The sequence below is a fragment of the Nansenia antarctica genome (genome assembly GCF_963989245.1).
Source record: "Nansenia antarctica genome assembly, chromosome: 8".
Taxonomy (NCBI): Eukaryota; Metazoa; Chordata; class Actinopteri; order Argentiniformes; family Microstomatidae; genus Nansenia; species Nansenia antarctica.
In genome coordinates, this window is record NC_137678.1 from 28,710,980 (window position 1) to 28,715,979 (window position 5,000).

Below are 5,000 nucleotides of genomic sequence, written 5' to 3' on the forward strand. Positions count from 1 at the left end.
ACTAATTAATGCAAGTGCAGCCAGGGGCGTGTCCAGGGGGTGGCCTGGGGTAGCACGTGCCACCCCTGAAATCTGATTGGCCACCCCAGGTGCCACCCCCCTGATTGATTGGCACACAGCTGACATGATGTATATAATTTGATGTAAAGAACTCTCAAAAAACACATACGAAATATTGTTTTAAGTACAATAAAGCTTTATTTCTTTTAAGAACGTGTGGAGTGCATCTCCACCAGTGCGATATCTGTAAACATACTATCTGTAGACTCTCCGCTCAGGGTTGCCAGATGGGATTGACAATTTCGAGCCTAACCAGTCTAAAAACAGCTAAATCCACAAAAAAACAGCCCATCTGGCAACCCTGTCTCCGCTGCTTCAAACTCTTCCACTTGTTGCGCAAAATGGGCCAGAGTTTGTCAAATCCAATGTTGGGCATCTCGTTTCTCAAGTCCTGGTATAGACCAAAATATACAGGTAAGCCAAAGGCAAGTGGATCTGATGAAGGTAAAGCAATCTTTCTCACTTGATCTTCACCAGAGAAGAACCCCGGTGAATGATGCCCCCGCCCCTTTTACAGTCGCGTGCGTTTGGGCAACGGAAGCGTGGACAAAAACAACATTCTTGATCCAGAGTTAGGTACGCTTAAAATAGCTTACAACGGCTACTAGCATAAAGAAATGTCTGCTTGTTGCGTGTTCGGTTGTCAGAATCGATATTCCACGACTATCGGACTCAAGTTCTACCGAATTCCATCAGGATCAGACCATTTCAGAGCAACCGGCGGCGTCAACTGGACTGAGGACAAGATAAAAAAAAATGCTTGTGCATGTGCCGCCCATTTTATATCAGGTAAAGTATTGTAGCAACCGTGTAATAATATGTTCATTAATGTTGCAATTAATGCTCAGAAATTCAATGTTAGCACTGTTACTGTGAGCTGTGTTGTGTGCCAATGCATTCCTGTGATTGGTGGAGGTCACGGGGGGGGCGGGTGTTGCGTTGAGGAAAGGAGAGCTTCGGTGAACTGGCGGTTTTGTATGTGGAAGTTTGCAATTAAACGCACAGATTGTAAGACAACCTATCTTGTCTTTGGCTTGGGAGGACTTCTGATTTCAAGACATAAAAGTCTGAATCTATGTCATGGTATTTGATGTACTGTACATGACCACAGATTGCGTAGTTGTAGGCATCTAGTGATTTATATGCTCTCAATTTCTCACGGGCCTACACGCTAGGCAATGCAAACTTTTCATACTTTTCACAGGCAGGTAATGGCCAGGTAATGGATTGGAACAATATCTCGTTAACTCCGACCACTCCCCCAGATTTGTTTGTTTAAAGAATAAATATGGGAGTTTAATATTACATTTGTATGGTGCACAAATTGACCAGAATGCAGGGAATTAAGTGTTAAATTCTCAAAATTGTGCCACCCATGCCAGCCCGACAGGCGCACATAACAGGCGCACCCCTGCGCTTTCAGATCGAAATGTCACGTCGGAATTCGACGTTTGGATGCGAACGACAGACGTCGAATCCTGACGTCTGCCGTGAGAGACCAGGTTGGACCTCCAGAGGTAGCAGTGAGGGTGTAGGGTGCAAATAAGTGGAGTTGTTTTAGGGCAGAAAAAGGAGGTGTGTGTGTGGGCTGGGCTGTGGAAGATGTGTATGTGTGGAAGATATGTATGTGTGGAAGATGTGTATGTGTGGAAGACTGTGGAGGAGAGGAAAGAGACAAAAACAGTCAGTTAGGCTGATTCGAGTGCAAGGGGATGAGATTGTGGGTTGTGGTGTGTGTGTGTGTGCGCGTGTGCGAATAATAACTTGGTCAAAGACTGGAATACCCGGTGGTGAGAGGTGTGTGTGTGTGTGTGTGTGTGTGTGTGTGTGTGTGTGTGTGTGTGTGTGTGTCTGTGTCTGTGTCTGTGTGTGTGTGTATGTCTGTGTATGTCTGTCTGTGTGTGTGTGTGTGTGTGTCTGTGTGTGTGTGTGTGTGTGTGTGTGTGTGTGTGTGTGTGTGTGTGTGTGTGTGTGTGTGTGTGTGTGTGTGTGTGAGCTCCAGACGTGGTGTGTATTTATGAATGTTAACGGTCTCTGTGACAGGAGTGGTGGGCTGGTCTCCCCCCCCCCCCCCCCCACCCACCCCCGGCAGACAGAACTAGGCTAATGGAGCCTCCCAGCCCACCACTGAGGAATGCTGAGACACAAGCAGGCCTAAGCACAGGCCCTGGAACAGCTGCTAGTGGGGGGGGGGGGTGTCGACATAGGGCTCTGCCCCCCCTCCTCCTCCTCCCCCCTACTTCTCTAAATCTCTCTCTGTCTGTTTGGCTTTCTCTACCGCCTACTTCTCCACGGTTTAGCTGTTTCTATAAACCTGGCTCCTTCTCCCCCCATGCTGTGACTCCTCTAGACAGACACACACACACACACACACACACACACACACACACATGCACACACAAAGAAGTCAATGTTGTGCAATGTTATTTATCAGATTCAAGGGTTATTTCCTGCATGGCACGGTGCTATCTGGTAATGAGTTACCAGTCTGCCCCACAGGGAAATTATCTAGCTGCAGTTACTCATTAAGACGGCTGTCTGTCTTATTGAGGTCAGGGATGTTTTTCTCGCAATGTTTTGGCAGAGGAGAGCATTATCTCTGAGATCTCACAACCACCACAACATATCTCCCAAAACAAAAATAATAAGTCGCATATCGAAATAGAATGGGGAGTATGTGTATTTGTGTGTGTGTGTGCGGGTGCGGGTGTGTGTGTGTTGTGGCCGCACAGCAACAAATAGGACTTACAATCCAACGCAGTGTTAAAAACAAAGCCACCTGTGTGTGTGTGTGTGCGTGTGTATGTGCGCACACATGCGTGTGAGTGTTTGTGTGTGTGTGTGTGTGTGTGTGTGTGTGTGTGTGTGTGTGGCCATGTCTGGTAGAGTATACGTGCTATGAGTCCTTGGTGAATAAGGAGTGTTTAGACTAGCTCTCTGTTATGGAATGCTCTACAAGGCCAGCAGGGTGCGGGGGTGCGGGGGGGGGGGGGGGGGGTGGTACACTGTCATATAAGACTGGATGTACTGTGCTGCTCTGTGTGTACATCAGGTGTGTGACATGTGGGTGTTTGTCTCTGCAGACCGGCTGATAGCGTGTTCTAGTGAAAGCTCCAGGGTTAGGTGAGGTGTTGTTGTTGCCGTGGTTTCGTAGCTCTGCTGCGCACGTGCAGCGCAGGAAGCTGAGGAGCGGCGGCGGCGATGACCGCTTCCTGTCAGCTGGTTTCAGCTGCCTATCTTTCTTGCTCTTTCTCTCACTCTCTCTTTTTCTCATCCCTCTGTCTCTGCTCTCTCTCTCTCGCTCCGGGGCGAGCGACAACAACAGGAAACAGCTGAGGCGTCTCCGTCTCATGTCGGGTTCCTCTGTGACACCATAACACACACGCACGCACGCACGCACACACACATGCACACACGCACACACACATACATACACGCACGCACACACACACACACACGCATGCAGACACACAACACGCGCACACACACACACACACACATGCACACGCACGTGCACACACATACACACACATACACGCGCACACACACACATACATGCACGCACGCACACACAGACACACACACACACTCATACACGCACACACATACATGCACGCACACACAGACACACACACACATGCAAGCATGCAAACACCCACGCATGAACGCGCAAACACACCCACACCCACACCCTTCTCGGAAACACACACACACCACAACAGCACATGGCCCACATCCAGGGGAACAACAAAGCAGTCACATGTGCTAGCATGCTAGCAGCCCTCCGCGGCTGTTTACAAGCAGCGGCCCTTTAAACTGTCACATGCTCAAGTGTTGAAGCGTTAAAACTGCTAGGTAGCTCCTCCCCTCTGTCTTTCTCTCTCTCTCTCTCCTCTCTCTCTCTCTCTCTCTCTCTCTCTCTCTCTCTCTCTCTCTCTCTCTCTCTCTCTCTCTCTCTTTCTCTCTCTTGTTCTGTTCCTTTGTCAGATAACAGTTGTCAGTCACCCTTTGTTTGGATTTAGGGTTAGGGTTTCCCAGATATGCTCTACCAGGTACAGACCTGGGTTCAAGTAGTATTTGAAAGTACAGCATATGACCAGGTTTATGTATTCCTTTCGAGGAGTTAACTATTAAGTTATTATGTCTGTGGAGACTCTGTCAAAGTGTTATTAGCATAGCATGTAACTCAGATACAGCTTGGTGGTGTTTATATGGTGTTGGATTAATGATAGCAGAACACTTAGTAAGTGAATATCCAAAAAAGTTATAAGACATAAATTATGTATAGATTGTTAGCCAACGGTGCTAGCTTGATCATCATAGATGGTGAGGTTGAATGTCTTCCTTTTCTACAGACTTTCTATGAGGGACACACATAATATGTACAACACATAATAACTCATTATAGGTATGTATTATGCCTTAACATGCCTTCATATGATAACATACAGTAATATGTTATGTCTATTTATAAACCAATTTCTTTCAACTGATGGAAAATGGCTGACAATAGCTCAGGATGATTATGAGATGATATAAGACATTATAATGCAGTCATGCATGCTTATAACAACTCTTACAATTCACTATGCTTGGATAACAACTGCATGGTAAGTGAAGAACTGGCAGAGATATCGTTGGGAAGAGCTTTTTCTTGGCCCACAAAGGTAGCCTGTACAACAGTAATGTTACACAATTTTCAAGCAAGTGAACATCAACACAAAATGCCTTCTGGCAGAAGTAAGCTTGTGAGTGGTGGGGTGTGTTAAGTACAGCAGTGAGCAGTGTGGCAAGACAAATAGGGGGAAATTTAAGGAACTGAACCTTGAGTTCTCACCATTGACATCATGGTGGTGAAATGACTGTTTGGTTTTCCTCCCATTTGGGGGTTTTTCTGCTCGAGTCAGCAGAAAGCCAAAGTCATCACAGATGAGTGACCT